The sequence below is a fragment of the Zingiber officinale genome, chromosome 4A, assembly GCF_018446385.1.
Source record: "Zingiber officinale cultivar Zhangliang chromosome 4A, Zo_v1.1, whole genome shotgun sequence".
Taxonomy (NCBI): Eukaryota; Viridiplantae; Streptophyta; class Magnoliopsida; order Zingiberales; family Zingiberaceae; genus Zingiber; species Zingiber officinale.
In genome coordinates, this window is record NC_055992.1 from 97,732,476 (window position 1) to 97,759,965 (window position 27,490).

At 40.1% G+C, this 27,490-nt stretch overlaps 1 pseudogene; it reads left to right on the top strand.

Moving 5' to 3' along the window:
* Nucleotides 1-496: 496 nt before the first annotated feature.
* Nucleotides 497-3,338, top strand: LOC121970291 (annotated as a pseudogene).
* The last annotated feature ends 24,152 nt before the right edge of the window (nt 3,339-27,490 follow it).

Consider the following 27,490-nt stretch of genomic DNA (forward strand, 5'->3'; position numbering starts at 1 on the left):
CATTGATAAATTATGAAGAGTTTAATAATAGATAATTTTTTAACCACTCCATCAAATAAATAGGAGATTCATTAAATTATAAAACATTATCCTATCATAATATCACGTGTTTCGAATACCAATAAAAAATAACTAATCCAATGATATTTTACATCTAAGAAATTGCCAAATAAAATACGTCTCAGGTAAAAATATCACAAATACTGCAACGTCCTGTTCGTCACAGGAAAACTATAACCAAAATATTTTATAAGGGTGTCTTTTATTAAAAAAAAGGAAAGTGGGTTCCTTGGGAAAAAACCGAGGCGCCTTTTTTTTTTACTTTTGCCTCTATTTAATGTTTAATTCCTTAAAAGGTGGAAGTGAGCCTTCCTTGAAATTTCAACGGGCATGTTGGAATATTCAGTAACCGACTAATAGGAGGAACTATGAAACAACTGAGCCTCATCGTTGAATTGGAAGAATGAAGAGGAAAGCGTGTTCAGCACGTGACGTGGAGTCGTCGCCCGCGCTCTCTGCGCGTCTCTTATCCTCGTAGTTCCCTTTCTTTAATGTCCCTCGCGGTTCGCCAAGCAGGAGCACGCACTTCGACGCCGCCAATCCCCGCGCTCGATTAGTCAACCTGAATCCCACTCCCTAGTCCTCGCGTTCCCCCCGCTCAGTTTGGCTCGTCGCGGAGGCAGATGCTGCCTCTCAGTCTCGGAGGTTCTCCCATGGCGTGTGGAGGTCTCCTTTTGGTTCTATTCCTGTTACCCTCCGCCGGCGTCTTCTTCAGCTGCCGCAGAGTTGAGGGGTCGATCCATGAGTATGGAGGCCGGAGGTTCGCGGCCGAAGGCAATGCCTTTATCCTTCACGGCGGAAGCGAGGGGCTCTACGGTCCTGCTTCCTCCGCCAACGCTTCCGCTCCGATGAACTCCTTCATCCGGTAATTTGTTCTTCTCTTCCCTCTTCGATTCTGCGCTTGGCAATCCAATGGGCCTCTTCATTTTCCCCCATTTGTTCTTATCCTTGTGATTTCCTGCTTCTCAGGGATAAAAAATGGCGTCTTTGCTTGTATTTTTCTAATTTGTGATTGTGTTTAAAGTATGGTTTTTCATGGACTATTCGATTGAGCGCAAGTTTGGTTCTTTGAGTTTCAGAGCCTCTTCACTTTGTGTTTTTTGACAGCCTAATGCAATCGATTATTTAAAATGAAAGTTTCAGATGATTCAACTGAGTTAAACTCTATAACTTTAGGGTTTATAACACCAATCTTTCCAATGAATTAACATTTAAACGAAAAAAGTTTGTGTTACTTGTTACTGGTTGGTGTCATCACTTCCAATTTCAATACCTAAACTGATGAACTTTTCTTGCAACTTTGTTTCTTCTGCAAGCCAAGAAGGAAACGATAAGAGAGAGATGGGCAAATCTAATTGCTGTAACCATTAAGGGATTGGTGATCATTGTATTCATGTGTATAAACTTTACTACAACTCATTTTCTCAGTTCGAATCTTGATATTTCTTCCTAAAACACAGTTTTGAAAATATCAAATTCAGAAGATCAATGGAAGCTGCTGCCAAGGCAAAAACTTTTGGAACTAGAACTTCCTTATCTGTCAGTGCAATTGTCTTTGATGTGGAGGATCGTGAGAAAATTGGTGGTTCAGCTTATGGAGGTCAACGGGACATATGTTGCACAGCTGATCTAGCAAAGCTAGGCTCTTGTACTGAAGGAACAATCATCTATCGCCGATCTAATAATAACCCTGATTGGCCACAAGTACTTTCTTTATCCTTCAAAGTAGATGATCTAGAGACTACATTATTATCCAAAACATTACATGTCACGAAGACCGGGATGTACAGTCTGTATTTCATTTACTGTGATCCAGCACTTGATGGGCTTGAAGTTGATGGGAAGACTATATGGAAGAACCCTACTGGATATCTACCTGGAAGGATGGAACCTCTCATCAAATTTTATGGGTTCATGTCTCTTGCCTTTTTGATACTTGCAGTGTATTGGTTTTCCCAGTGTGCAAGGTTCTGGACAGAGGTCATGCCACTGCAGAACTGTATAACACTTGTTATCGCCTTAGGAATGATCGAAATGGCCTTATGGTACTCCGAGTATGCTGAATTCAACGAAACTGGCATCCGAACGAAGGGGATCACCTTCTGGGCAGTAACTTTTGGTGCTGTAAAACAAACAGTTTCACGTCTGCTAATACTAATCGTTTCCATGGGATATGGTATTGTTAGGCCTACTCTTGGTGGTTTTACTTCTAAGGTGGCCTTGCTCGGTGGAGCATTCTTCCTAGCATCAGAGATCTTCGAATTGGTGGAGAATGTCGGGACCATTAGCAATGTTTCTTGGAGCCAATTTTAATCTTGGCTCTGCCTGTGGCAATATTAGATGCTATGTTTATCATCTGGATATTTATTTCTCTGTCAAAAACTTCGAAAAGACTTCAGGTATTCATTTCAATACTACTCCTCAAAGTGTTCAAGTATCAATTGGTCTAGGCTTTTTATTGTTTACAGGCAAGAAGATTTACTGGGAAGCTAGACATCTACCGGAAATTCACTAATGCCTTGATCGTGACCGTTATCGTATCAATTACTTGGATAGCCTTTGAGGTAAATATTGTGTTTCTCTGAACCTAAAATTGACTATGATGATCCATGAAACAATACACAAATACTCTACCTACCTACTATCTATCCTACAATAGATAATTTCAGCATTAGTATTCATACAATGAAGGACTACGTATCATTTAGTTACTAAGATAAAATTATGATGATGCAGTTGTATTTCAAGGCAACAGATGCATATGGTGAGAAGTGGCAGAGTGCATGGATGATTCCGGCTTTTTGGCAGGTCCTCTCCTTCTCTGTGCTGTGTGTCATCTGTTGTCTCTTGGCACCTTCTCAGAACTCCTTGAGGTAAATCCTCTTCGCTCGTATCAATCCATATGATCATTGTTCTTGACAAGATCTTAATTACTTCCTTTGCATTTTCTATCAGATATGCCTATTCGGATGATGGTGGTGAGGACTTCGTCAATGAGGCTAACAAATCCTTGATTAAAACAGAACCATACCCTTACAAGGACAGTTGGAGTTTCTCTGTGTCATCAGATAACAAAGAGACTACAACCCCAGAAGACGATGAAGATGGAGAAGAAAAAAGGGAGTAGCAAAAGGGTCGTAGTCACTTGTCATGGAGCAACTCCTATTTCTTTATCCTTGTCTTCCTTTCACGATGTAACATCAGAGAGCTACAATTCTAAGTTGTTTTGTTTTGAGCATAATAAATAATAATAATCTGCTCATAATGTGTTCATAGAACTTAAACTGCAGATAAGAAGAATTGTTAAAAATGAAATCTTTATGGACTTGAGCATATTAAGCAAATGTGGTGTTGGTTCTCTTCTCCTTTACTTCCTACCTTTTTTGAGTGTTCTGGATGCCCAAGAACTTGTAATGTTGCTTATTTTTTCTCTATCAATTTGACTGAACTCCATTTCCACAAAGAAAACGTTGACCTTGCCAGTCTCAGCTTCCAAGAGGTGGATGGAGTGCCTGAGCTCCGAACTGTAACCAGCCCGGACCAGCCGGGCCGGTTACGGTTCAAGGGCCAATTAATTGCCGGTTCGGCTGTTTTTTATTTTTTACTTAATATATTTGTAATATTTAAGTAATATAATTGTGTCGTTCAAGATTAATTAATGTATTTTATTTTTCTATTTAAATAAACTGTTTAACCTATTTACTTTGAATTTTTTGATATGTAATTATTCCACTTATCTATTTAAATTAAAATTTTAATCTATCTAAGAGTATAAATGAGCTAAGCCTCTCACGAACTATTTAAAATTCGATATGATAAAAGTTCATTTGAGCTCGTTTAATGAGACTCGTTAAGATAAATAAATCAAGCTCAGTTAGCTCGTAAATATGTTCATTAAACTCATTAATCAACTTTTAAATACAAAAATAATAATTTTGATATTGAATTTATAGATTTTACACTCTGAAACATATAGATAAATATATTAAATTTATTTATTAGAATAAAATTATAAATTTCAATATTATAATTTTCTTTAAATATATAATTTTTTAAATGAATATTTAAATTATAATTTATATTTATTATGCTCGTTTAGACTCGATAAAAGCTCGAATAAGCTCGTAAGCCATGAATATATTCGTTAAATAAAGCTCGAGCTCAACTCGATTATAAATGAGTCAAACTCAAATATTCAAAAGTTCAACTCAACTCAACTCGATTACATCCCTAAATCTATCAGTGCTTTTTGGATGTGGAACTATTATATCTTTCTATTAAGCTAATTCATAATTTAATTGTCTTAAATTATTTGATTTGAGATATTCTACTTAAAATTTATTAGTTTTATATAGTGTTCGTGCTAATCTTTAAAGACAAGTACCAGTGTTGGTTTGAAGCCAATACCATATTGGTGTCGGTCTTTAAAGATCAACACCAACATTGGTTCCAACACCTTGGTGCTGGTCTTGAAGACCAACATCAGCTGGTGCTAATCTTTCAAGATCAGCCCAACTGTTGATTTTTCAAGACCAACACTAGCGTTAGTATGAAACCAACACCAACCGGTGTTGGTCTTTAAACAGCAACACCAACGCTGACTCGAAACTAGCACCAGCTAGCACCAACATTGGTTTGAAATCAGCACTAATCAGCACCACGTTGGTGCTGGTCTTTAAACAAGCTGGTGCTAATTTCAAACTAGCACTAGTGTTGATCTTGAAAGACCAACTAGTGCAAGGTGTTGATCTTCAAGATCAACACTAGCACTGGTGCTGGTCTTGAAAGACCAGCTAGTGTTGGTGCTGGTCTTCAAAGATCAGCACCAATATGGTGTTGGTTGTTGGCTGGTGCTGGTTTGAAATTAGCGTTGGTTTTAGTCTTTAAAAACCAATACCAACGTAGTGTTCACTGATGCTAGTTTCAAACTAGCGTTGGTGCTGGTATTTAAAGACCAGCATCAATGCTGGATGCAAGAAAGAGACTTGCATGCAAGAGATGGGGGTGGAATCGTTGTGAATCATAAATCGAACCATGAATCGTAATTGTCTTAGACGATTAAGGTTAAAAGTAGTCGACGTTCTAGGACCATTGAAGAGACAATTCTCAATCATGATCGGGTCTAGACAGAGGGGGAGATGGGGGTGGAATGAAAGATCTTCACCAAATAATTCATTGAGATATTCTACTTAAAATTTATTAGTTTTATATAGTGTTAGTGCTGATCTTTAAAGTCAAGTACTAGTGTTGGTTTGAATCCAGCACCATATTGGTGTCGGTCTTTAAAGATCAACACTAATGTTGGTTCCAACACTTCGGTGCTGGTCTTGAAGACCAACACCAGCTGGTGCTAATCTTTCAAGACCAGCCCAACTGTTGATTTTTCAAGACCAACACTAGCGTTGGTATGAAACCAACACCAACTGGTGTTGGTCTTTAAATAGCAGCACCAACGCTGACTCGAAACTAGCACCAGCTAGCACCAACATTGGTTTGAAATCAACACTAATCAGCACCACGTTGGTGCTGGTCTTTAAACAAGCTGGTGCTAATTTCAAACTAGCACTAGTGTTGATCTTGAAAGACCAACTAGTGCAAGGTGTTGATCTTCAAGATCAGCACTAGCACTGGTGTTGGTCTTGAAAGACCAGCTAGTGTTGGTGCTGGTCTTCAAAAATCAACACCAATATGGTGTTGGTTGTTGGTTGGTGCTCGTTTGAAATCATCGTTGGTTTTAGTCTTTAAAGACCAATACCCATGTAGTGTTCGCTGATGCTGGTTTCAAACTAGCGTTGGTGTTGGTATTTAAAGACCAGCATCAATGTTGGACGCAGGAAAGAGACTTGCATGCAAGAGATGGGGGTGGAATCGTCGTGAATCATAAATCGAACCATGAATCGTAATTGTCTTAGACGATTAAGGTTAAAAGTAGTCGACGTTCTAGGACCATTGAAAAGACAATTCTCAATCATGATCGGGTCTAGACAGAGGGGGAGATGGGGGTGGAATGAAAGATCTTCACCAAATAATTCATTGAGACAGTATAAGCAATTAGAGAAAGATCTACAAGGCATCTGATTGCAAATATTTACAGTGAAGATAAATAAAGACATTGTTCAAAGTCGAGTGGTTGTCCTTCTTAGCTTATCGAGTTCTAGTTTCGATAAATTAACGGATAAATTAATCCTAGAATGGGAAGAGAAGAAGACCTCATCCTCTATCTTCTTAAGGTAAAAGAATAAATGAAAGAAGCGAGGAGAAAGTGGAATACGGTACAAGCGAAAAAGAATCACTATCCCAGTCAAAATACAAAAAGAATTGGGGCCAAGTTGTGACAACGGGATGCGAAAGTATCATAACACTGTAATATAGAAAATAGGGATAGGGAATTGTAGCCCGCTCGGCATGTGACTTCGAAAGAATATTACAAAGTCTGGAGAGGATGGTCTAGCCAATCGTTGCCATTTGGAAGTCTCAAAAGATGATCGGTCAGAACTCCATAAGTCGTCCTCAATCGATCTAGGGATGCATTAGTGAAATTTAAAGTAGTAGATCTATACCAGAGAATGGAAGAAGATTCTCTAGCCATGGAATATTCTACCAAGGGACTAATGAAAGAAAGAATCATAAAAAATATACTAAAACAACTTACTAGGTGGAGAGGAAAACTTAAAAACAAAGGAGACGAAGGAGACAAAGAAACGATGATTGAAAAAGCAATATATGCATACAAAATGTTCTTATCTAACCTAATATAGCTTGACCCATTTAATAAGGATCGTTGGATCTCTATTGTCACAAGGGCGGGACAGATTTTCCACCTTAGGATCAAGCACATGAGACATAAAAACTTAAAGAGTAATCATTACCTGTTAAAAGACACCTAGTCTCCCCTGCTATGAGTCCCATCACATTAATGTGATACAATCTCATAGGCTTACTGGTACATTCTGGGCTCAGGAATCAAGATAGATGATGCAAGTAGAGTGCTCAAAAGGAGTGACTATATTTAATGACATGATGACTGAGGCATGCTGGGATTTAATGTGTAATCTCTTCATAAATATGCAATGGATATGTCATATGACTTAAGCAGTCGAGATAGACGGGATCATTCCGATTACACAATAGTCCAGTCAGTCGAACTCTCACTTTCTTTCACTAGACTTGAAGGGGAGACTTATGATCTGAGGAATGGTTAGTAGGCATCACATGGAAAGAGAAGATTGGTGAAAACTGCTGAGGTGATTCAAACAGACAAAAGTCTCAGGCCTCTCGACTCCTTAGCCTCTTGACCTCTCAGGCCTCCCGGCTCCTTAGCCTCCCGACTCCCAACTCTTGAGCTTCCTGACTCTTTAGCCTCTTGCCCTTTCGAGCCTCCTGGCTCCTTAGCCTCCCGACTCTCGACTCTTGGGCCACTGTCTCCTTGGCTTCTTGGTCTCTTAGCATCACAAGACGCAGGACCATTTCAGGAAAAGAATACATTATTGCACAAATCTCAGATTATTTTGAAAAAATGATAATCATTGTGCAAATCTCGGATTATTTCGGAATAAAAGCAGCGGTATAATAAGTCTCACATTATTTAAGAAATTAAATAATAACAACATGGAAAAAGGAATAGAAAGAAAGAGTTTATGGTCTCTTTATAAAAGATAATCTTTTTTGATGTCTAGGTATATATGCACACCTACATATATCAAAACCCTAATACTCATTTTCTTCGTCCTCTAATTTGAGCATCGGAGTGATTGCATTGGGGAACCCCCTGATCATCATTCTAACCCTCTTCTTATTTATCTTTGTCCAAGCTCCCAACCACGTCATCATTCTCATTGTTGTTTGGCGATTGGCAATTAAGTTGGCAACAGAGCCAACTCACCAGTGAATCACACATCGACGTTCTCGAGCAAGATCACACATGATTTCTATAAAAATAAAATTACCATACCCAACTATTACAACCATTAGAGAAATGATTTAGCCATGCATTATTCAATCGCATGATTTGAATGTCATCCGAAACAGATTACAAGAACGCAAGTGTAAAATTAAAAAACATAGTAATTTGAAAATTGGTAAGTTTTTCTACACCCTGATCCGCCAATGCCACATCGTCTTCCGTATCATTACTAGGGCTTCTATTGCCAGCAATTCTAGGTCAAAAATAAATAACAAATGTAATAAACATGTTAAGAAGAATGGTTTACTAAGTAATGTTGGGTTCAAAAATTCTTGCTATGGTAGATAACAACATTGAGCAATTCCAATGCCCGAACTAGAGCTGTCAGACGGGTTGACTATTTATCGAGGAGGGGTGAGTTGATCAGTCATTTTGGCGGGTTGGTAAATTCTCAACTCAATTTAAGGTGGATTACGGGTTAGGTGGGTCAACCCACGAATCCATAAAAAATAAAAAATATATAGAAAAGATTACAATTTTTAAGTTTAGGTTAAACGAGCCAATTACATATCAAAAAAGTTTAAAATTTAGATGTAGCTTCTACACTGGTGTTTTCATTGGAGGTTGTCGAGTTCATTTATTCTTTTACTGTAGGTGGATTAAAAAATATTGCATTTAATTTAGTAAAATGGAAACACTTACTCTTTGGAAAACTAATTTACCTATACATTTTTTGCATAGACAAGAAAAGGGATTGCATCTAGTTTTTATTTTTGTTCTATAACATATTGGGAGGGGGGAAAATAGAAGATTTAATGAAAATATATTTAGAATTTGAAATGAATTTCAATTCTCCCATAAAGATTTAATCATCTAAGTAAAATATTTTATATATAATTTAGGTACCAAACCAATAAAAACCAAGGAAAGGTATACGTGGGGTGGACTATATTATAATTGAATTGTAGTTAATAAAAGTTTGGTAAATATTGTTGAACACGAAGGCCAAAGTGTTAGGACATTCGGATAGCGGCTAGAGAGGGGGGGTGTGAATAGCTGACCCCAAATTCTCGTTTCTTCCTACAATTTGAGTTAGCGCAGCGGAAATAAAGAGTAGAAACGAAAATGGAGAAGATCAAACCTCAAACGCGACGATATAACGAGGTTCGGAGATGATACTCCTACTCCTCGGCGTGTCCGTAAGGTGGACGAATCCTATCAATCCGTCGGTGGATGAGACCCCGGAGAACCGGCTAATAAAAACTCCTTCTGGGTGGAGAAACCTCGCCACAATCTCTCTTGCAACAGCAAGATCAGCGTACAAGAAATACAGCAAGAAGCCAAGAACAATATGAATGTAAAAACACTAGTTTGCTTGCCTTCTTGTCGACTGTTGATGAAGCAGCAACTTCACGGAGGCCAACCCAGCAACAACTGATCAGTTGGAAACCCAGCCGAGGGAAGCTCACACGAAGCTTCAGCAGTGGAGAGCTCAACAAAGCTCAGATCGCAAGTAGGAAGAAGAGTAAGTGCGAGAACCAAGAAGAAGTTCAGCTTCCCTGTAGTGGCCTTCTTATATGAACCTACGAAGAAGACAAAGAAGAAATCTAGCCGTTGTGACTCAACGACTAGACCTGGACCGATCAGGCTCCACCCTGATCGGTCCAGGATGGATCTGATCGGTCGGGGGACCGATCAGGCCCTACCCTGATCGGTCCTCAGACCGATCCCAACTCTCACAGAGAGTTGGTTGCGATCCCTGATCGGTCTGTGGACCGATCAGCCTATAGGTGGATCGGTCCACAGACCGATCAACCTATAAGTCTGAATCATCTCGCCTTCTAACTAATCGGTCAGCAAACCGATCAGATAACCCACAGAAAGCTTCTGTGTGGTTACTGATCGGTCCACAGACCGATCAGATACCCCAGTGTTTCACTGGATCGGTCAGCAGACCGATCCAATTTTCCAACCTTAAACCTAAAGCCTTCCTGATCTAGAGAACGAGCTACCGATCCCTCTCTGACCTAGTCCGGAGAACGAGCTACCGAACCTTCTCCGACTTCCACGTCCGGTCCAGAGAACGAGCTACCGAGCCCTCTCTGACCTAGTCCAGAGAACGAGCTACCGAGCCCTCTCCGACCTAGTCCGGAGAACGAGCTACCGAGCCCTCTCTGACCTAGTCCGGAGAACCAGCTACCGAGCCCTCTCCGACTCCATCCAGTTCAAAGAACGAGCTACCGAGCCCTCTCCGACCTCCCATGCCAAGCTTCCATACTTAGACTTTTCCCCGTGCCAAGCTCCCTGCTTGGACTTTTCCCGTGCCAAGCTCCCTGCTTGGACTTTTCCGTGCCAAGTCTCCATACTTGGACTTTTCCCGTACCAAGCTCCCTGCTTGGACTTTTCCGTGCCAAGTCTCCATACTTGGACTTTTCCCGAATCAGGTCAACTCAAGTCGGGTCAACCAGATCAACCTTGACCAAAGGTTGCACCCACAATCTCCCAAGTTCCTATTCTTGTCAAACATCAAAATATAACTTCTCCATTCTTGTCAAACATCAAAATATACCTCGAGTCAGGTCAACTCGAGTCGGGTCACCCAGGTCAACCTTGACCTAAGGTTGCACCAACAATCTCCCCCTTTTCGATGTTTGACAAAAACCATAATCAAGTTAGGTTAACCCGATAACCTAACTCAGGTTTTTCAATAGTTCTCCAATGTTCTTCCTTGAACATTCTCCCCAAACTCCAATGTTCTTCCTTGAACATTCTCTGGACATTCTCCCCCTTTTTGACACACATCAAAAAGAGTGAATCAAGGTCAAGAGTTTCTTCCTAATGAAAGTCTGATACCTTTCATTGAAACCCCTAATTTCCCCCTTGATACTAAAATCAACAATCAACTTAGTGATAATCCCATATCACTCATCCTCAGAAATCTTGACGAGTAAAAACTCCCCCTAAAGGTCAACTCCTCCTTGACCATTGCACCAACAATGTCTTGGAGAGTTTCAACCCTTTAGAAATCTAAAACACCAACTTCCATAGCTGAAATTTCAGACAACATTCGAAAATCAGCATTTTGACACGCTCTGATCGGTCACCAGACCAATCAGGCCTCCACTGGATCGGTCACCAGACCGATCCACACTTCCCTGGATCGGTCCAGTGACCGATCCACACTTCCCTGGACCGATCAGACTCTTCTCTTATCGGTCCACAACTCTCTGATAAGAATTTCTGATTTTTCTCCCGAAATTCAGAAACACCTAAAAAATTACAGAAAATTCCAAAAATTATAAAATTTTGAGGATACATTCCTCATAACATATATTATCATGGAAAAATAGTTTTCTATGAAAATAACTTCTATTTTTAAATCTTGATACAAAGTTCGAAAGACTTTGAAATAGCTCAAGGTTAATCTATCTTTGTATCAACTTGCTCAATGATGAATGCTATCACTAGAAAAGCTTCATCAAAGTTTTTCAAATCAATTTTGAAATGATTTTAAACCATTCAATTTAGGACCACAATCTTAGGACTAAATGTACATGACTTGTACACAAGTTTTCCCTATGATCCTCAATTTCGAATTAGGCTCATTTAGGTACAAGAACTATGCACCTTGATCCTAACTCATCATCCTAATATCTCACACACATCTAAGGTGTATCAAACACATCCAAGTCAATTTTGATGTGAGATATGAGTTTAGGTCATCTTAAGCTAAGTTCTCATGCATTTTCTAAACAACAATTAGATCTCCATATCAAATTGTGTTTTTATCCTTAAATCAATTTAATTGATCATAAATGCAAGAGATGATGACATGGCATAAAATAATATCATAAGTGGAAATAAGTGTCAATGTTATGATGTCATGGCATAAAGTATGAAACTTAAATAAGGCATGACATATAATTAACCTAAGTATTATCATGACATTTCAAATGATAATAAGTTAAATATGATGTCATGACATGACATATGACAAACAATGTATGGAAAATAACATATAAAGGTATAGAAAATACCTAATTCTAGCCTTAGTTACCATTTTTGATAATTTTGATCATTTTACCATAAATTCTATATTCCTAAGTGTAATAGACCTAAAATCATATACTAAAGATTTTTAGATCACTATGTGCCAATTAGATTGATCCTAGAAAACTCCTCAAATGTGGTTGACACATCCTAATCACCTTAGGAATAATTTTTAATTTCATTTTCAAGGCTTGAACACACCTTGAAAATTCCTAAAATGCCACCTTTTGCCATGAGTAGGTTAACTACCTATCCAATTAAGGTTGGCACACCCTAAACCATCTAGCGTGAAGGAATCACGCTCCTAGGAACCCAATACCTATTTGAGCTCATTGGGTTCACTAAATATTCACTAGGGATGACTTCCCTAGCAACCCTCCTAATGACCCTCCTAGGCTTTAAAACCTTGGTCATTTGGGACTCATCAAGATCAACTCTAGGGGTGACTCCCCTTGTGACCTTGGTGATGGTCTTCTTAGCCCTAGGTCTTGTTCCATAATCGAATGGAACATTATGATAAGCGGGCTTGACCACTTGAGACTTAGGTTTGTGACCCAAACCTCTCATGTCCTTGGGCTTTGATTTTTGACCTTAGACCCTAGAGTTGACTTCTCTAAATTCTTAAGAGCCTTTTCTAAAGTGTCAAGTCTTGACCTCAAGACTTGATTTTCCTTCTTTAATACCTCAAGCTTTAATTTTCCATTTTTCTTCGAGGTATTCCTAGGCATATGTCTAGTTATTTTGGGATTCCTATCTAGCTATTCCTTAACCTTAGATGAGTTAATTCTAGGGTTGACATTTCTAGTATTGTCCTTATCTAGGCTAACATGTTTGGCACCTGAGCACATGTATCGGTTTCTATGGTTATCATACTTATCATTATTGACAATTGCAATAAAGCTACTAGCATGTGTCTTATTAGAATTGCAAGAATGTGCCTTAAAGGATACCTTAGGGTTTGCCTTAGCTCCCCCCATAGATGTGCTTGGTCTCTTTTCCTTGTGAGGTTGCCTCCCCCTTGGACATTGACTACTATAATGTCCCCTTTGCTTGCATTGGAAGCACACCACGTGCTCCTTGCCCTTGCGTATCGGGACTCCGGCTTCCTTGACTTTTGGTGCCGGTGGAGTCTTCCTAATCCTCTTTGGACATTTACTTTTGTAATGCCCATATTCCCTACACTCAAGGCACATTATGTGTAATTTACTTGAAATTAAGTTGCTTGAGTTACCTAGGATTGAGGATGGATATAAGCTCTCTCCTTCATCCCTTCCGGAGGTAGAGGCTTCTTCTTCTTGCTCCAGTCTTGAAGAAGAACTCTCTTCCTCTTCTTCCTTAGATGTTGAGTAGCCCTCAACTTCTAATTCCATACCTCCATGATGTGAGCTACTTGGCTCACTTGACTCCTCTTCATGACTTGAATTGGAGCTCTCCTCATGGAACTTAGCCAAGTTGTTCCATAACTCCTTGGCATTGTTGTATCTACCTATCTTACACAAGATATCATTAGGTAATGAAAATTCAAAGATTTTCGTTACCTCATCGTTGATTATGGATTGGTGGATTTGTTCCTTCGTCCACTTCTTCTTCTCGAGAGGTTCTCCTTCTTTATCCACCGGAGGAATAAAACCTACTTGTACACAATTCCAATTTACTAGGTTAGTCATAAGAAAATACTTCATTCTTACCTTCCAAAACGCGAAGTCGTCGCGATCGTAGAAGGGTGGAATCGTGACGTCTTCTCCAAGTTGATCCATTCTCTAGCTCGTGCTCCCCCGGGTGTTAATCCGACGAAGAGCGACCTTTCTCTGATACCACTTGTTAGGACCTTCGATAGCGGCTAGAGAGGAGGGGTGTGAATAGCCGACCCCAAATTCTCTTTTCTTCCTACAATTTGAGTTAGCGCAGCGGAAATAAAGAGTAGAAACGAAAATGGAGAAGATCAAACCTCAAACGCGACGATATAACGAGGTTCAGAGATGATACTCCTACTTCTCGGCGTGTCCGTAAGGTGAACGAATCCTATCAATCCGTCGGTGGATGAGACCCCGGAGAACCGGATAATAAAAACTCCTTCTGGGTGGAGAACCCTCGTCACAATCTCTCTTGCAATAGCAAGATCAGCGTACAAGAAATACAACAAGAAGCCAAGAACAATATGAATGTAAAAACACTAGTTTGCTTGCCTTCTTGTCGACTGTTGATGAAGCAGCAACTTCACGGAGGCCAACCCAGCAACAACTGATCAATTGGAAACCCAGCCGAGGGAAGCTCACACGAAGATTCAGCAGTGGAGAGCTCAACAAAGCTCAGATCGCAAGTAGGAAGAAGAGTAAGTGCGAGAACCAAGAAGAAGTTCAGCTTCCCTGTAGTGGCCTTCTTATATGAACCTGCGAAGAAGACAAAGAAGAAATCTAGCCGTTGTGACTCAACGGCTAGACCTGGACCGATCAGGCTCCACCCTGATCGGTCCAGGATGGATCTGATCGGTCGGGGGACCGATCAGGCCCTATGCTGATTGGTCCCCAGACCGATCCCAACTCTCACGGAGAGTTGGTTGCGATCCCTGATTGGTCTGTGGACCGATCAGCCTATAGATGGATCGGTCCACAGACCGATCAGCCTACAAGTCTGAATCATCTCGCCTTCTAACTTATCGGTCAGCAGACCGGTCAAATAACCCACAGAAAGCTTCTGTGTGGTTACTGATCGGTCCATAGACCGATCAGATAACCCAGTGTTTCACTGGATCGGTCAGCAGACCGATCCAATTTTCCAGCCTTAAACCTAAAGCCTTCCTGATCTAGAGAACGAGCTACCGAGCCCTCTCTGACTTAGTCCGGAGAACGAGCTACCGAGCCCTCCGACTTCCACGTCCGGTCCAGAGAACGAGCTACCGAGCCCTCTCTGACCTAGTCCGGAGAACGAGCTACCGAGCCCTCTCTGACTCCATCCAGTCTAGAGAACGAGCTACCGAGCCCTCTCTGACCTAGTCCGGAGAACGAGCTACCGAGCCCTCTCCGACTCCATCCAGTTCAGAGAACGAGCTACCGAGCCCTCTCCGACCTCCCATGCCAAGCTTCCATACTTGGACTTTTCCCCGTGCCAAGCTCCCTGCTTGGACTTTTCTCGTGCCAAGCTCCCTGCTTGGACTTTTCCGTGCCAAGTCTCCATACTTGGACTTTTCCCGAATCAGGTCAACTCAAGTCGGGTCAACCAGATCAACCTTGACCAAAGGTTGCACCCACAATTCCCCAAGTTCCTATTCTTTTCAAACATCAAAATATAACTTCTCCATTCTTGTCAAACATCAAAATATACCTCGAGTCAGGTCAACTCGAGTCGGGTCACCCAGGTCAACCTTGACCTAAGGTTGCACCAACACAAAGGATTTAGATGATTTGATAGTAATTATGAAGGCCAAAGGATTTAAATGATTTGATATTAATTACAATTATGATAATTGTTGAGTTAGTTGAGATAAAGGTGAATGAGTTGAAAGGGGTGGACTGTCTATAGAGAGGAGAGTTGTATTCTTTCTTTGCTTGTTCAGGAATAGTGGAAGAAGCGGGTAAAGACTAAAAATAGATTACACCAAAACAACAACAAAACAAAAGCATTAGAGGTGACTAAGCCACACCCATGAGCCCATTCAATTTTCCAATTTAGTTTTTAAGTTTTAGGAAATTTTTTTCCTCAACCCACAGGCTAACTCAAGCCCACCGCGGGCCAACCCATGTTGATCACCGGCTTATCCAGGTCAGCCCACCTAAACCCATCTTTAAATGGATTGATAAAATTTTAAAGTAACCCGCTTAAATTGTTTGACGAGACGACCCAACCTGACGAGCCCAATCTAAATTGAAGGCTCTAACCCGAACTACCACGATTACATGAGAATGTCTCTAGTTTTATGTTCTTTTGCTAAGCTGGACAATCTTATTAGTAAAGACTTCTTAGTTTGATATTTTATATGTATTCTAGTGCCCGAACTACCACAATTACATGAAAATGTCTCTAGTTCTATTTTCTTCTGCTGAGCTAGATAGTCTCACCAGTAAAGACTTCTTAGTTTGATACTTTATATGTATTTCAGTGCATGAACTACCATGATTACATAAGAATGTTTGTAGTTCTTAGTTCTTCTACTGAGCTGGATAATATCATCAGTAAAGACTTCTTAGTTTGATATTTCATATGCATTCTAGTGCCCCATTTAATGTCTTATAGGACAAGATGTCAGTCGTAGCATGTGTCAAGAGATCTTCAACTTAATATCAAATGGTATGTTTGGGAAGGATATCATGTGGAAACCATATCAATCTTAAGAGGAACAAAAGCATAAATTAGTGTATCAACATGTGCACATTACTCGTACAATAGGTATTAAAAAAAGCTTGTGAAAACCATGAGTTTGACTGAATCTTGTTGAGAGACTTTGGCGAGTGGGTCTTTGAAGAACAAGAATTCAACCTTGACTTGGGCCTTGACCTTGACGGAGATCTAGATAGGCTTTTGCTCGGTGAAAATGACCTATATTTCCCAGAGCGAGTGTTATCTCTAGCTACTGAACGACTACAAACTGGGCAGATGTTGTTGCCACCTATTGCTCGACCACGGTAGCTTACATGATTGTGGAATATGCTTCGAAAATGATTCCTTCAACTTCTTTACCTGAGTATATGATAAGAGAACATCCTTTTGTTGGTGTAGGAAGCACCGGACGATCAAACCTGGATTTTGATTTTGTCAAATGATCCAAAGTTAAGCTGTCTTTTAATCTAACAATGTTAATTGAACTTGAAGGAAAGTCCTAAGTTGTCTTAGGCAAAAGTCCTAATGGATTCTAGGCAGATGGAAAAGTCTAGGGGGTGGTAACCCTAGGTCCTAGGGGGCGGTAACTCTAGGTCCTAAGGGATGGTAACCCTAAGTGATGAAAAGTCCTAGCTGAGGTTAGGCAGGTAGAAAATCTTAGGAGGTGGTAACCCTAGGTCCTAGGGGGTGGTAATATTAGGCAGAAAGTCTTGGTAGGTCGAGCGCTTTGGACAAAATCCTAGAGTCGGGGACTCTAGGTGAAAACCTTGGTCGTCGCAGACCAAGTAGAAGTATGGACGGGTCGTCGAGCGAACGTCCAGCATGAAGACCTAAAGTCTCAGGCGTTGAGCAAAAGTCCAGTCGGTCTGGAGGACTGGTCTGACAACAGGTAACTTCTCCTGAGAGAAGTAGGTGAGGATGCATTCTCCGCTGAGGGAACAATAGGTATTAGTTCGACCTAGGATTTTCGGAGGAAATTTGAAGTCAGAACCGGACAATCCGAAGGATGTTAAGTTATTTATTTACATATTAATTGTTATTTGTCTAACTCTATTGTGCAGGAAACTAACAAGTTTTGCAGCATTGGACTTAGCCTTGATCGGTTGACTAAAGGGTCGGATCGGTGGACCGAACCCCAGTACAGTAGGATCAGAGTTTCAGAGATCAGACCGGATTCGATCGAGGGATCGGTCGACCAAACCTAGGGATCGGTCAACCGAACCAAAGATAAGTAATGACCTGATCGAGCCGGGTTGATCGAATCAGATAAGGTAGAGACCATCGGCTGATCGGTCGACTGAATGATGGGATCAGTTGACCGAACGAAGGCTCTATCCGAAGAGGTTGTATCTGGATGGAAGGCTGGGCGGATTCAACAGGTTTGGTTTACCGAACCAGGGGATCGGTTGACCGATCCGGGTCGAGTCAAATATGATCCCAAGATCAGAGGATCTAGATCAGATATGAAGAGGCTATAAAAAAGGGGTCTCAACCAGCTACTTGGAACAACATCATTCACAGCAATCCTCTAAGCTACGCGCTACACTGAAATGACTCAACAACGCTCAGTTGATGTTCTGACAATCGACGAACCAATTCCTAATAATTTATTATTGGTATAATCTGTTTTTAAGTTCAGTACTTGTACTTATATATTTGTAAAGAATTTTGGATCTATAGTGATTGTCCAATGTAAGCGATCAACCTCGTGGGCTTTGGAATTGGAGTCGTCACAGGTTCCAAACCAAGTAAAAGAAACCTATTGGCGATTGTGTTTGTTTTTTTTCTTTATTTCACTGCATTATTCTGAGTTTTCTGAAATGAACGAATTAATCATGAGTACTATTCAACCCCCCCCCCCCTAGCACGTCATCAATCCTACACCTTTCTCAACCATACGAGGAACAAAAGCAAAAAAACAAGTTCCAAGAAGCCTCATTTAATATTCTACAGGACGACATGCCAAGTGCAACATATGCCTTAATATCAAATAGCATGTTTAGGAAGGATATTGTATGGAGGTTATATCAGTCGTACGAGGAATAGAAATATAAATTAGTTTGTATCAGCATGTGCTCATTACCCATACAGAATGTATTACAAATATGCTTGTGGAATCCGCGAGCTTGATTGATTCTTGTTGAGAGACTTTGGTGAGGGGGTCTCTGGAGACTGAGAGCTCAACCCTAACTTGGACCTTGACCTTTGTTAGGGTCAAAAGAATTTATATTTCTCCATAATAGTATGATATTATCTATTTGGGGTTTAAACTCTCATGGATTTATTTTTAGCTCTACTTAAAAGGTCTTATACCAATGGAGATATATTTTATATTTTAAACTAATGATCTTTTCCATATATTTTCAATATGGGACTTTGATTATATTCCCAATGATGTGGATATGATTTAGGGTAGGAGAGGAATTAGAGGAAAAGGGAGGGGCAATTTGGAAAAGTCATGAGGTAGGGCTTTAAGGGGGAAGGAGCACTGTTCACAAGAAGGAGGGGAGTTTTTCTCTGCCGCCGCCTACACGAACCAGGGGAGAGGCTTCTTCTCCCTCTCTCGCCGCCATCCTCGAACGACGGCCGCGGCGACGACCACCTCCGAGTCGGCTCTTTCCTTCCTCGCGACAATGGCGCCGGATTCACGCCTCCACTGCCGCCGAGTACGGACGACCGTCTCCCTCTCTCTGCGTCGACGCCTTTGCGAGCATCCCCTTTCCTCCTCCCTTTCCGACGCCTATGACGTCCGATGTCGGCAGCTCCTTGCTCTCACGCACGAGGCCTCACGCGAGCATGACGACTTCCCCTCCTCCCCTTTCTCCATTCCACGCCACCATCACACGTCGTAATACGAAGCCACCTCACACAGTGGCAGGGCTGGGTTTCCTGTTTGCTGCCTCACGCGCCAAGGCTGCCGGACTCACCCAACATGCGTGGGCCTATTACCGTCGATCTGACCGCATTTCGTCTTCGCTGTGTTCCGACCCTCGCATTGATCTGACTTGCGTGTTGTGTTCTGACTTTCGAACAGATATTGTATCTCATTTTGTGTGTTGCTGTCATATTCCAGCCTGTGTGTTGATGTCATATTTTGACCTGTGTGTCAATGTTATACTCCTGCCTACATGTCGACGTTTTAACCCAGCCTGCGTGCCGAGATCACATCTGGTTTCGTGTCGTCGCTTCCAGCTCCAGGACGCGTTCGGCTCCACTTCATCAGATCTCGTTCTTCATCCGGCTTATCCATCTACGCTTCCGGGTCACGACAACTCGACCAGCGTCCCATCTTTGGGCGCCTCCCTAGGCCAGGGTACGTTCTCGTACTCACTCTCCCTTCATTTGATTATTCTAGTATTAGTCTGGTACTTACATATTCGTTGGATCTGCCTCGAGCCTCGGGGCACCAGAGACCGGGGCGACCCGGTCGTTGGCTGCAAGTAGCATTGACCAGAGGACTTTTGAAGACTTGGTCAACACAGAAGTCATCTCAGCACACCACCCCCTCCGGGACATCGCGACTCGGTCAACATTCCATCCACCTCACCTGGAGGTCCGTCTGACTCAGATTCCGGACAGGATCACCCAACAATCCTTCCCTTAAATGAAGGACTACCATTCTCATAATGGTCCAAGCCTCCCCTTAAACATCTGATTACTCTTGACCTACTTCGGGCTTTACCTCAAGCATTTAATCACTCTTAACTTGCTCTGAGCCTCCCCGCAAATATATGATCATTCTTTACCTGCTTTGGGTCTCCCCTCAAACATTCAGTTACTCTTGACTTGCTCTGAGCATCCCCTGAACTTCGTTCAAGGATATCATGTGGAAGCCATATCAATTGTATGAGGAACAAAAGCATAAATTAGTATGTCAGCATGTGCTAATTACCCATACAACAGGTATTAAAAGCTTGTGGAAACTGTGAGCTTGACTGATTCTTATTGAGAGACATTGGCAAGGGGGTTTTTGGAGAACGAGATTTCAACCCTCACTTGGACCTTGACCTTGATCGCGATCCAAATGGGCCTCTGCTATATGAAACTAAGCTATGTTTCCCAAAGCAAGTTCTATCTCTAATTGGTGAATGGTTGCAAACTGGGTTGATCCTATTGCCACCTCTTGCTTAATTATGATTAGGGTTGGAAAAAATTCCGAAAATCCTGACCCTTCTCGAATCCCATCCTATTTCTGACCCGAAAATATCTCGATCCGACATTTTCCCGACCCGAAGGTTCAGGATTTTCCCGTCCTGATCACTATCGGGAATTTTTTTTTCTCCCGACGGGAATCCTGTCCCGACCCGATTATATTATAATATTATTTTTTTATATTAAAAATATTATTTTTATATTTTAAGCATCTAACCATTATGTCCGGCTCTGCTCCTGTCGCTTGGGTGATTCTCCAGTCATCCAGAGTTGAGCTCACCCGAACCCAACTTTGAACTTCTCTCCTCAAGCAGTCTTCCGCTCTGGCTTCTCGTCCTTCGGATAAGCGTTGTGCACATCCTTCTCGCTTCACCAATGTACTCTTTCGTAGCTTCTCGTCCCTTGGATGCACTGAGCCCGTCGACTCACTTCCCATGTCATCCTTCTCATCCACTACGTCTTCTACTTGACTTCTTGTGTTTCAAAGTTCCTACACACTTAGACACAAAAATCAAAACTAATAGGATCTAACTTGACTTTGTTGATTGCATCAAAACCAACCCGAAGTACTTACAATCTCCTCCTTTTTTGATGTGCATCAACCCAAGTTAAGTTTGGATAAACAAACAATAAAACTATTTAAGAAAATAAATTTGACCATAAATACAAGAAATAATTTTACAATGAAGTACAGTGAAAAAAATTTCTTTCATAATATGCAAAAGATATTTTCATTATCTCCTCCTTAACTTAACACCTATATTTTCTCTCTCTTTGGTCACATTAAAAAAAAAGGGAAAAAATATGAAAACTTACAGAAAAATTTTGAAAAAATTTTGAGGATGAAAATAAAGTTTTCAGGAATATTTCTTTTTATAGAAAATAATTTTCAAAAGTAATAATTTTTATCAATTAAACCTTAGTTTTAGAAAAATAGTTTAAAAATTATTTTTATGCATTGAAAAGTACTAAAAATTTTTGTCATAGTAAAACAAAAAAAATTAGGGCAGGAAAAATATTTAATAATAAAATTGTTTTTATTTTAACTAGAATACTTATTTTTAAATAGAAATGATTATTTTTAAATTTAAATGTTTAAAAATAGACTTTTAACTAAAAATCTTGCTATTTTTTTCAACATTTAAAATACAATGGTAATCTATAGGAAAATCAAAATTTTCAAAATTAATCTTAGATATAATTTTAGATTTTAAATTTCCTTTTTTGATAAAGAATTTATAATAAATTATATAATTGTCAAAAAAAAATCCAAAAGAAATTATTAAGAAATTATTCTAACATAAAATATACTTCACTATCATATAAAAAATTTTAATGGAAAAAATTAACAATAGGTATACGAACTAATTAATTTTGTAAACGATTTTTAAAATTAAAGTAAATTAAACTCAAGACTTGTATAAAAAACAATTTTAATCAAGCTAGACATGATTTAGGAACCCAAAATAAGTTCTAATCTACTGGATTTATCAGAAATTTTTATGGTATATAATTTCTAGGAATTTTTCTAATTTAGGACTTGTAAAATCTAAAATAGCAATTTAACCCTCTATTGTATTTAACATGAAAAATATTCAAGTTTGAACATGCTGATTTCTTTTTCAATTGTTCTCATTGATATTTTAATTTTTCATTTTCATCCTTGAGTTTGTTAAAATTTTCAACTATGCCTTCTTGATCTTCCTTTGATTTTAGATATTTAGATCTAGTTTCACACAAAAATCTACTTAGTATTTTAATACACTCATAAAATTTATCTGAAGAAAGCTTACTTACCTAACTTACCACGTCGTACTCATCGGTAGATGCTCCCCTTTCATCAATGTTATCCTCGAAAGTGGCTTCGTCTTCAGGTAGGTATTCGGCTATTATTGTTGTGTTGGTGATCTCCTCAGTCTCAAATTCCTCTGATGACGAACTGATGTCCATCGAAGAGTCAGATTCTTCTTTTCTTGATTATTCGTGGAGTTCCAAGAATTTTTCCCAAAATTTTTTTGCACATTTGTGGGGGCTAATTCTTTCGAGTTCTTGAACAGGTAGCACACTCAGAAGATGAAACTTGAATTTACCATTTGCCATAAATTCTTTCCATTGCTTGTTAATCCAATAATGTTCCTCAAGTTCTTTTCCATCTTGACTTTTGGGCACTTCAAAACTAAATTTAATGGTTAATAAAATATTGAAGTCGGTTTTGAAGAATACCTCTATACGTCGCTTCCAAAATATGAACTCCCCCTCGAACACTGGTGGGTAAATACTAGTGGTCATCTCTTGCTACTTTAGTCAGCGGTTAGTCCTCCTATGGCGTCCGGGATCTGATACCAATTATTAGTCCTGGTGAGGCCGATTAGAGGGGAGTGAATGCCCCTAAAAATATAATTAGAAAAATCTCTTACTTTTCAAACTAGTAAGGATAAACAGTTAAACAATTATAAATAAATTAATCAACAACATAAAAAAAGGCAGGATTTACTTGGTTATAATTTTGGTAGTTGTTAATCCAAGGCAAGTGAAAACTCTTTGAGAATCTCCTTCGTTGAAAGTAGAGAACCCTCTTACAATCATTGACAGCTTAGTAAGGAGTATAGAAATTTATTACAAGTTGTATATTGGACTAGGGCTCTATTTATAGTCCACTAGTCGAAATATTCATTTTGAAGATGTGGCACTTTCGGACACATGGACCCGATCCAGGTGGCCCTAGCGGTGCACGTTTATCAGTTTCATAATGTCTTGGAGATAAAATTTTATCCCCGCCTAGACTAGTCCGAGCGCTTGGAGTGTTGCTGACGTGGACCCAAGACCTATCAACTCTGCAACAGCTTGAAGAGGCACCTTGATTGGTACTAGGGTGGTCCAGGCGCCTAGAGTCTGGGGACCTGGACTTGGTCCAGGCTCCTGGACAAGTTAACTTCGCGTTGACTTGTCCGGCTTCTATTCCGATCGCTTGAGTGATTCTCCGACCATCTAGAGTTAAGCTCACCCTAACTCAACTCCGACCTTCTCTTCTCAAGCAGTTTTCCGCTTCGGCTTCTCGTCCCTCGGAAGTGCTACACACGTCCTTCTCGCTCCACCAGTGTAATCTTCCATAGTTTCTTGTCACTCGGATGAATCGAGCTTGTCGACTCACTTATCGTGCATTTCTTCTCGTCCGCTGCATCTTCCGCTCGAATTCTTATGTTCTTAAGGTCCTGCACACTTAGACACAAGGATTAAAATCTAACAGGATTTAACTTCACTTAGTTGACCACATTAAAACTAATCCGGGATACTTACAATGACTTCTTAATTTGATATTTCATATGTCTTCTAGTGCCCAAACTACCATGATTACATGAGAATGTCTCTAGTTCTATGTTCTTCTGCTGAGTTGGAGAGTCTCACCCATAATGACTTCTTAGTTTGATATTTTATATGTATTTCAGTGTACGAACTACCATGATTACATGAGAATATCTCTAATTCTATGCTTTTCTACTAAGCCGGTCAATCTCATTCGTAAAGACTTTTTAGTTTGATATTTTCTATGTATTATGTATAAATAAAGTCTCTCACATACTCATTCATTCATTCACTCACTTCCTTCCAAGCAAAGCAAGCATTGCATTCTTGCATTGGAGAGTTCAAGAAGCTTCCTCGGTTCGGAGGTCTTGCGATTTGCAGTGCTGCTATCACAAGATAAAAGTCGTTGTATCTTGGGAGATGATTGTCGTATTCCGTGAGCACCGTATGCGGAGTATACCATCATTCTGCCTGCACTCAGTTTGCATCAGTAATAAAGGACCCAATATTTTTAAGGCGAATTTTCTTCGTGCAAACTGATGGCTGGAATCAATGACGTTCCAACCGTCGTTCCAACCGGAGAGAAGCTGAAAAAGTTCAACAGAGCCGACTTTAAAAGATGGCAACAGAAGATGTTGTTCTACCTGACAACATTAAACCTCGTACGATTTTTGCATAAAGACCTGCCAGCTGCTACGGAAGGTAATTCTGATAGTAAGGCTGCATACGATGCGTGGTCGCACGGAGATTTCCTGTGCCGTAACTACATTCTCAATGCATTGGACAACGTGTTGTATAACGTGTATTGTTCAATAGAGATGGCAAAATCTCTATGGGAGTCACTTGAAAGGAAATACAAAACCGAAAGTGTCGGGTTGAAGAAATTCATCGTCGGCCGATTTCTGGATTTCAAAATGCTGGATCCCAAGAGTGTAATATCTCAAGTCCAAGACATGCAACTGATAATGCATGATCTGGATGCCGAAGGCATGAAGCTGAACGAGTCGTTCAAAGTAGCCCGATAATCGAGAAACTCCCTCCGTCGTGGAAGGATTTCAAAAATTACCTAAAGCACAAGCAAAAGGAGATGAGACTTGAAGACCTAATCCTAAGGCTACAAATAGAGGAAGATAATCGAAAGATGTTCGACTCCAGAGGAACGAAGCGGGCAGTCGACGAGATGTCTAACCTGGCTGAACCAAAAGACAAAAAGCTGAAGCAATCCAAAAAGAATGCTCAAGGTAAGAAATTCAAGGGCACATGCTACAAATGCGGAAAGCCAGGAGACATGTCCAAGGATTGCAGACGCCCGAAGAAACCAACCAAGAGTCAGAAGGATGTTGCGAACCAAGTCGTAACTTCTAACGACATGGAATTGGATCTCACTATGGTAGTGTTTGAAGCCAACACGGTGGTGGATAACCCGAAGCAGTGATGGATCGATACTGGAGCAACCCGTCATATTTGTTCTGATAAGGCGATGTTCTTCAAGTATACTCCGATAAGTGGAAGAAAGCTCTATATGGGCAATTCCATGACATCCTCGATTGTCGGACTCGAGAAAGTTGTTCTAAAAATGACGTATGGGAAAGAGCTAACGCTCATTGATGTGCTCCATGTTCCCGACATCAGGAAAAACCTAGTTTCTAGATCAGCACTTGTTAAGGCCAGTTTCATACTAGTGTTCTAGTCAAACAACTTTATACTTATGAAAAATGGTGTATTCGTAGGTAAAGGGTACTTAGAACAGAGTCTGTTCAAAATTGTTGTAATGACTGTACACCATGAATTTGATGGTAATAAAATAAAAGCTTCCAACTATGTTGTTGAGTGTTTTAATTTGTGGCATGATCGACTTGGGCATGTCAATAATAATACTCTGAAATGTCTTGTCAAGTTAAATTTATTACCAAACGTCAATGTTGATGAAACAAACAAATGTGAAGTGTGCGTGGAAGCAAAAATGAAGAGACTACCTTTTCATTCGGTGGAAAGGTCAACGACTCCTCTAGAGTTAATACATAGTGATCTATGTGACTTAAAATTCGTGCATACTAGAGGAGGTAAAAAGTATTTTATTACTTTTATCGATGACTGCACGAGGTTCTGTTATGTCTTTCTTTTAAGAAGTAAAGATGAAGCCTTAGAAGCTTTCGGAACCTATAAAACAGAAGTTGAAAATCAATTTGATAAACGAATTAAAATAATTCGTAGCGATAGAGGAGGAGAATATGGTGCACCGTTTGATGAGTTTTGTTCAGAATCTGGCATTATCCATCAAACAACGACGCCTTACTCGCCTCAATCAAATGGTGTTGCCGAACGTAAAAATCGGGCACTAAAAGAAATGATGAATGTCTTGATGATAAATTTAGGCTTACTCCAGAACTTGTGGGGGGAAGCTATACTATCAGCAAACCACATTCTCAACAAAATCCCTGACAAGAAAAATGATAAAACACCATATGAACTATGGAAAAGTCACGAGCCATCGTACAAATACCTAAAGGTATGGGGGGTGCTTAGCAAAGGTCGAAGTACCTAAGTCAAAGCAAGTAAAGATCATACCTAAAACTTTCGATGATAATGTTTAAAGTGATAACAACGGAAGTTCTAACGAAAATAATGTTTCTAAACTTAGTTGTCGTAAAATGACTATTGACAATCAAAGCGAAGAGCCACGTCAGAGCAAACGAGCTAGAGTTGAGAAATCGTTCGGGTTGGACTTCATGACTTTTATGTCGGAAATGGACCCAAGAACATTAAGCGAAACTCTCTCTAGTCCCGATGCCCCAATGTGGAAAGAAGCCGTCAATAGTAAAATCGAGTCTATCATGAATAACCATACTTGGGAACTAGTAGACCTTCCTTCTGGAACCAAACCATTAGGTTGTAAGCGGATACTAAAACGCAAGTATAAAGCTGATGGATCAATTGACAAGTATAAGGTCAGACTTGTAGCCAAAGGGTACAAGCAAAAGGAATGCCTTGACTACTTTGATACCTACTCACCGGTGACAAGGATTACATCCATACGAGTGCTGATAGCTATCGCAACACTGTATGACCTTGAAATACACCAAATGGATGTTAAGACTACGTTCTTAAATGGTGAGTTAGAAGAAGAAATCTATATGGAGCAACCCGAAGGGTTTGTAGCTCCAGAAAAGAGGAAAAGGTGTGTCAGCTTGTTAAGTCGTTGTACGAACTTAAACAAGTGCCTAAACAATGACACGAAAAATTTGACAAAATAATGCTATCAAACGAATTCAAAATAAATGAATGTGACAAATGCATTTATGTCAAAAGCACACCTGAAGGTCATGTAATGATCTGTCTATACGTAGACGACATGCTTATAATGGGCAGTAATCATGAGGTAATCATGAGTACAAAGAAAATATTGACCAAGAATTTCGATATGAAAGATATGGGTCTAGCAGATGTTATATTGGGAATTAAAATTCTCAGGACACCCGATGGGATAATTTTGACACAATCCCATTATGTAGAGTCAATATTGAAAAGGTTCAATGCGAACAATCTCTCTACAGTGAAAACACTTATGGATCTAAGTTAACACTTAGCGAAAAACCATGGTGAGCCCATATCGTAATTAGAATATTCTCGGATAATAGCCAGCTTGATGTATCTCATAAACTACACACATCCATATATTGCCTATACAGTCAACAAGCTAAGTCATTT